The sequence below is a fragment of the Mastomys coucha genome, unplaced genomic scaffold, assembly GCF_008632895.1.
Source record: "Mastomys coucha isolate ucsf_1 unplaced genomic scaffold, UCSF_Mcou_1 pScaffold14, whole genome shotgun sequence".
Taxonomy (NCBI): domain Eukaryota; kingdom Metazoa; phylum Chordata; class Mammalia; order Rodentia; family Muridae; genus Mastomys; species Mastomys coucha.
The window spans coordinates 22,463,318-22,470,970 of NW_022196896.1; the positions used below are offsets into that span (position 1 = coordinate 22,463,318).

At 36.7% G+C, this 7,653-nt stretch overlaps 1 long non-coding RNA gene across 1 annotated transcript in view; it reads left to right on the plus strand.

Moving 5' to 3' along the window:
* The first annotated feature begins 340 nt into the window (after nucleotides 1-340).
* LOC116089007 overlaps nucleotides 341-7,653 on the plus strand; it is a 33,162-nt gene continuing 25,849 nt past the window's right edge. Inside the window, exon 1 of the long non-coding RNA XR_004118097.1 lies at nucleotides 341-464. This is a non-coding gene — a long non-coding RNA (uncharacterized LOC116089007). The remainder of the gene's footprint in view (nucleotides 465-7,653) is intronic.

Sequence of the window (7,653 nt, forward strand, 5' to 3'; positions counted from 1 at the left end):
TAAGAGAAAGTACAAAGAAAATGTTATTTATGCAAAATATAATATTGGCTAGGAATTCTATAGGCTGCATTTTTTTTTTTTTTTTTTTTTAGTTTAAAGGAGAGAAAGAATGAATCACAGCCCTTAAGCAGTATGACAGTATGACATTTATTTAAGTCTTTCTCGGTGGGAAGAAAACATGCCCTTGGTTTTTTAAAATCCTGAACAAGGGACAATTAAACAATTGTGAGCATAGTTCCATCATCAGCAAGCCCAGCACTGAAAACTTCGCTGAATGTGTCAAATTGGAGTACACTACAGGCTTACTCTGATAGGCACTATCACATTTTGTTCACACAGCGCCACATGTTCACACTGACTTATCTAAAATCCATGCACTTTAACGCTTTGGCCGGCTCTCCTGAGGATCACACATGCTTCATTCATAGGCTGAATGCTCCATATGTGTCTTACGGGAGTTCAATGTAAGTACTAGCTAAACTGTCGTCCCTGCACTGAAAGCTCTGACATTCCATATCATCCGTGGTCCTGCTTTGGCTAACCTTAGACATTTGTTTTCTACTGTTGGAGCAGGAACCCGAGAAAAGTTAGAATGACAGCAGGGTATCGGCAGATACCACTTGGCATCCTAATTCTTCCAAATCATGCTACAGTCTTGAATTTAAATGTTGGTTTCCTGTGGGTTATTTTTTCCCTTCTTCTTCCTGGCACAGTGCTCTTTGAATGGCAAACAGTAGGCTTGGGGTTTGAAAGAGAAAATTATCAGAAACCTTGTATGACTCTGGTAATATAGCCAACAGCTAGGCAATTATGAATACAAAATTAATGATTGTTTTTGTGGTCTGATATCTTAAGTACTAGAGAAATGTTCAGATATATTTCTCAGGACAAAATGAATAGCTGCCCTTTCACCTATATGTATATACTAAATAGGTCTTTCAAGTCAGAAAACTAAGGCACAGGCTCTTAGCAACAACGTTTGTTTTTTGTGTGGCTTTGATTAAATGGTCATTTTTGCCACCAGAAAAATATAAATATCAATATCTGTATGACTTCAGAACCATAGGCAGAAGTAAATTGGAAAATAAATGTAAGAATGTATTGCAAAACATAAAATATGCAAAGATAATGAGCTTATTAGTAGTAGTAATTTCTTATTATTACTGCTAACACACACTCATGAAGCTGCAGTTCATTTGTGTCTTCATATAATATTGATAGACCTAAAAGGCCATTTCTAAAGAAATATCTGGGATTTATAAGGTAAGTTGATGGAAATTTGTATGTTTAGCAACAGTGGAAACTCTCTAGAAAAAATTACTTTTGAAAATAAGGTTACCTACTTTTTGAAATAATACTGAGAGTCCATTTGATAAACATGGTCTGGCTTTTTCCTCCTCTCCCCTGTCTGTGAGAATCACCAGTAGAATGCTGAGACAACAGTTACCCCGAAGTCTTGCACCTAGGCTAGTAGTACAGCAGCTTTGAGCTGTTTATGCCTGGCCCATCGGGACAAGAGGAGACGAATGGTGGCATCCATTTTATTTTCACCTGTGCTTCCTTTGAGGAAAGATAACTTTCTTCCAGAGAAAAACAAGCCTGACATGTGCTTAGGGAAGACCTTTACTGCTTACAAACATCCGGTTCACTATATTCATGATAATGGGTGGGGTTGTTGACCGTGGATATGTGAAAAAAAATAGTCTTTCTTGGTCTGCCTATGTGGATAAAATGCATACATGCTCTCTCTGTCTCTTGTGATAGGTGTCATTTGGTGATGTCATCATTTTACTGAGCTTGAGGTTTCTTTTAGCACATGTGTAGTTTTGAAGGCGGAGACAAAGTCCTGCTTGTGTTATATCAGCTGAGGGCAGTTGCAGCTATTGTCTTCTAATGTTGATGAACAATATTATTGTACATTATTCTAATAGGGAAATGCCTTTCTTGATAATAAATTGAGGTCATGCACACTGATGATTTGAGTAAATTTTGAAAATAGCTTCCTATTTTTTAGGCCAGCTTGATAGTTGCTCTTAAACGTGTTTCCTTTCTATGATTTCTTGATGAGAAATAAGGACTCAGACTTGACTCCACACATCAACAATGTTAAATACAAAGTCAGCTTTGATTAATGAGAATCCTAGAAGATTTTCTATGTTTTAAATAAAATAAGGTTTTTCAAGGAGAAATCATGCCAAAATAAAAAATGACTTCGAAATTCTGATATATGAAAGATTAACATATTTTCAAGTATTTCTTACAGAAACAGGATAGCACTCCAATAATAAAAGTACAGCATTTGGCTCTGTTTTTTTTCTTGGGGGGGGGTTGTTTTTTCTTCTTGAATGTCCCTGCAGAGGAAAGGACCTGGCTTAGGTAAAGAGAAGAAAATGCCTTACAGACAAACTGTCGTGTTTCCACTTGAGGAAGGCAATCTGTAGTGAAACCATTAGTCTACAGAGGAAATTTCTATGAGAAAGCTATTTTGAAGAAATGGAGAGGCCTCATACTGTGTGCAGCACAATGGTGGTAATAGTTGGGGTGCCTGTGGATGGGAAGTACACAATAGCCTGCTGTGTAATTAAAGAGGGATGTTAGAAAGATTGAGATACCCCATACCGAGTCCACGAAGAACACAAATACTTTTAGGGAGATGTGATGGAGTTATACAACTAGTCACCAGGTTTTCAAAATAAATTAAAGGGTACCTGTTACTCTTTAGAGATAGATGACACTTATTTTTCTTCCTAGACTAAAAGTGCTCATCCATTATTGATTGTTGGTTATCTGTTTTTGATACTACTTTCTCTCTCCCCCCACCCCAAAGGCCACTTGCTTTGAGAATTTTGGTGGGTGTTGAAGGTAAAGCTCTTGTTATGGTTTTGTGGAATAAAATATTAGTGAAACAATATCACCAAAATTGCCTCATTAAAAATTAAAAACCTTTAAGTAAATCTAAGGCAAAAGAAAACTTTAAGGTTTTAACTACACTTAGGCTATCTTGCAAAAATATCAATGACTTTAGGTAAGTTTCTTTTCCCTCCTATTCTCAAACATAAGTTAATTAAACTCAATTTATGAGTTTTGACACATTGTAGGCTTTGAAAAGGAAAGGATATAAGCATATTAGGATCTGTGGTAATTCATTCTCTCTTTCTCCCTCTCGTTCTCTTCTCTCCTTCCTTCTCTTCTTTGCTGAAAGTAATATTTAATGCACACACAACTTGAAATATTATCTAGAAAATTCTGTTGGAAACACTTCTGAAGATGGAGTTCTGTTGGAGAACGTTTTTGTGCATTATATATTTGAATGTTTATTTCTTTAACCAGAGATCTGGTTGCAGTCTGGATTTTGTTATGATCATTAATATGAAACATTTCCAGACTCAGTATTTTGAAAGACAAACAAACAGACAAACAAATCAAACCAAAACAAAAACTTGTTTTCCATGACCTCTGATTGCCTAATAAACAGTTGATTCATCCAGTAGGTGGGCAAGAGAGAGGAGGCCTAGTGAATGGGTCTCTAAACAGGAGATTCATGCTGAGAAATTCACCATGAGGCATTCATCATGAAACATTTCTCACCAGTAGAGTCACCATAAGGACACTGATAGAACAGGAGCAGCAAGAGCCAAGACTAAGATGACAAACAATGGGGCATGTGACTGGGAAGTAGGTTAGGCCTGCATAGTCAGGTTAGAATAGGTAAGAGCCTGTCCAGATTAATGCCTGAAGCTTTTAATAAAATAACAGATCTCCACGTTATTTATTGTGGAGATAAAAGGGGCAATCGAATAGCCCCCTAAATTTATTTTACATTCTTTTTTACATTTTACATATCTACTTTCATGAATTATTTTAGACTCATTTTAAGATTCATCTGACAATGAAAAATCAGGTTGTTTATCAGCTGTGATGTCCCCATTCTGATCTCCTAGTTCACTATTTCTATATTCTACATACTTACTTTTTCAGCATATGTTTTGCAGTTAGGATTCAGTTAACTAACCTCCTGGACTGTTACTGTGTATAAAATGCTGGGTTTTTTAGTGCTCAGATATGCCAACGTTTTGCAATTCTTAAATTTTAGATTCTGTGTAAGAACTGCCATTTTCTGGTTTTACTAATAGACTAACACTGTCAAAGACATTATTCTCCAAACATCACAATTTTATCAAGAGGACAAAGGATGAGAAGCAAGAGAGAATCAAGACAATCAAAGGTATTACAAGAACATAAGACTAGTATGGCAAGCCGTAGAGATAGACTTTTTGGTGTCCTGGCAGAAGATCATGATTAAAGAAAGAAGACCTATGAAAAACCAGGATGGGAGCTAATGAAAAAGTCTTGTGAATTCTTTAACTAGCCTTGAGCTTTAACACTTTTATTGACTCATGGGTAGAGAAGAGGGTTGTTTTATGTTCTCTTAGAGATAAGGCAAAGAGTCTCTTTTAACTTGGCTTTGTGTCTAAAACTTTGGACAAGCGCTTGTTTCAGACTAACCTTTTAATCGGTCTTTTGTTGTTGTTAATATATAAAGATATTTTTCCATGAGCAGAAATTTTATTTCATTTTACAATATTTTATCTCAGAAGACCAATCTATGATTTATCTCTCCTTTTCTTGCATTTGGCTTCCACAACTTGGGGCATTTGCCAGTTCTTGTCAGTTCTGTCTATACTGGGTTACTTAGAAACTTCAGAAACAAATAGTGCCTAAGACCACCTTTCATATAGTTTCAGTGAGTAAGATTGAACCTGGGAATTTAAAAAGCTACTTAAAGAGTTTAAAGCTCACCAAAAGTAAACATTATGGAGCACCTACTTTTCCAGAGGAATCTAATATGCACCCAGGAAATTAGACATTCTTCATCTTTCTCTTCTAACTCTAGCTAGATCATTCCAAGAACTTTCGTATTTCTTATTTTTATGTATGCTAGGTGGTTGTAGGCTTGTATTTCTCAAAACCTATTTTAATAAGTGTATTCAAATGCTTTAACCTGCATTCTAGCCCACCACCCACAAGAAATAGTGGAAAGGAAAAGATAATAGGGCAAGGAGGATGTGGAGCTGTTTAGAAATAGTTTTTTGGGGTGAACTCAATCTGTGTCATTAGGATATCAGCATTCAGTTCACACAAATCAGCAATGCTAGCTCAATCCACTCACAAACTCCATTCACAAATCAGCAACGGCGGTTCAATCCAGAAGAAACTGAGGCTCTGTCAATTGGCCTGAGTCTGCAGAAGTAGCAAGAAGTCTCTAGTACATTACCACAAGTTCTTTGATGCATTTCTTTCTATGAAGTCACCACAGATGATCAGCAAAGAGTGGCAAGATAAACCAATGCAACAGAGCGTTGTCAGCAAAGACTAGTATCAGCAAAGCCAAATGATGACCAGAAGAGTGGCATGGTGAACCAATACCACTCAGTGTTGTTCATGGTCTGTTGGGTTAAACTTATACAAACATCACATATTCATCAAACATCTGCTCTAGCAAAACTCATATACCCCTTCTCCAGGCACCTTCCAGAAAAAGACTACAACTCTGTTCTCAGTAAAGCATCCTCCCATGTGTCTGTTTTAGTAAAAATATCCTCTTATAAGAAAGTTTCCAGAAAAGCATTACATGATATTACTGAGTCTCCAAAGAAACCAGAAATTTCCACTTCAGGTAGTAGATATAAAATACTCTAGTGGTCTGTAAGAAACAGTAACTATAGTTTAACAAGCTAAGTGATATCAGCAACATCAACACACAGTGAACACATGCTCACACTGTCTTAGTAATGTTAACCTCCCTGACCCCACCTCCTCTTGTTTCATTACCCCCCGGGCTCAGAGAAAACAAACCAGATTTCTTCCTTATTGTTAGTGTTTGGACTCATTGATGTTAAGATTCAAATCATGACACTTTCTAGTAATTTTGGGTTAGACAATAATGTCCGAAGTAAGAATCTTCCATCTCAACTTCAATCTCAGCTCCTATCAATTGTGACTATAGGTAGACATAGCTCCCCACATAGCTAATTACCTTTGTATATCAGAACAGCATTCTCACAGCAGGGCATAAAGATAGACGAGACAGCCAAAATCAGAAATGGCATTTTGTACATAATGATTATATACTCAGTTCAGTATAAGTCTTAAACTTTAACATAAAACTCTCTGTTGGTGTGTATTAATATAAAACAAGAATACATACCCAGCATTTTGTTTTTGTTTTCTTTTGTGTTTGTTTTCATTTTTGATTCAGGACCTCATACTGTAGCCTGGGCTGGAGGCTGGAGCCCAGTGGGTAGTATAGCCCAAACTGGCTCCAAACTTGAAGCCTCAGACTCTTGAATGTTGGGCTTATAGATGTGAGCAACTACAACTAGATCACATTCATATTTTTTATTTCTTTTTTTAATTAGATATTGTCTTTGTTTACATGTCATATGATTTCTCCATTCCCAGTTTCCCCTCAAAAAAATAAAAAAAAAAAGAAAAAGAAAACAACAACAACAAAAAAACCCCAAAACAAAACCAAGAAACAACAAGGACAAACACCTGTTTTTTCCTCCCCCCTCCCCCTGCCTGCCACCCCGCCCTCTCCCACTTATTGGCCCTGGCATTCCCCAACACTGGGGCACAGAAGCTTCACAGGGCCAAGGGCCTCTCCTCCCATTGATGATCGACTTTGCAGTCCTCTACTATACACATGCTGCCAGAGCAATCAGTCCCATCATTTGTACTCCTTGGTTGGTCATTCTATGAAGCCACAATTACTCTTATACTTAAACCACACAAAGACTTAACCAAGGAAGAAAACTTCAGACCAATTTCCCTTATGAATATTGATACAAAAATACTCAATAAAATTCTTGCAAACCGAATCAAAGAACACATCAAAATAATCATCCACATTCATATTTTTAAAACATTTTCTCTATAGGCACTCTTCCTAAGCATAGAAGGTCTTAAGAGAATAAAGTAGAAATACAATCATGGCACATTTAGTGAACTGAAAAAATTGCTACTGACTCCCGTCATGTCGATATCTTCTTCATCATTTATCCTATGTAACTCTATTCATCTATAGAAAACAGACTTCCTATTAATATCTGGGGAAACCTGTCACTTCTCTGTAAGACTTTCACCATTTGGTTATTTTCTACAAAAAGCAAAGTGCAATGTGTATTCATGTGTATCTACCCAACTATTTGCAGAATCATAGAGAAAGTAAGGTGGAAGAAAGGGTACATCACAAACTGAGATTGAAAAATTGGCATGGTTAAGTAAGCCTTGGTGGGCACTGTTGGTAAAAAGAATAAAAGAGGTCAGAGAACCACAAGCATAAAAAGAACAGACATCAGGTTGAAGAATTGAGATAATAGACCAATAAGTGTTACAGAAAGTGTTCTGCCTAAAAGCAGTGCTGGTGCTCTGCTCATGAGTCACCTACTTGCTGCAATGCAGCCTCAAGTAGGAACAGAAAGATGCCTTATAAAAGAAATGCATGTGAGCTAGAGGGTTTAGAAGGAATTACTCCTCAGAACGGTTGATTTCCAAGGTATCACACTTCTTTTTTGAAAACTTTTTTTATTTTTTATTAGATATTTTCTTTATTTACATGTAAATTTCTCCTTTCACAGTTTCCCCTCCAAA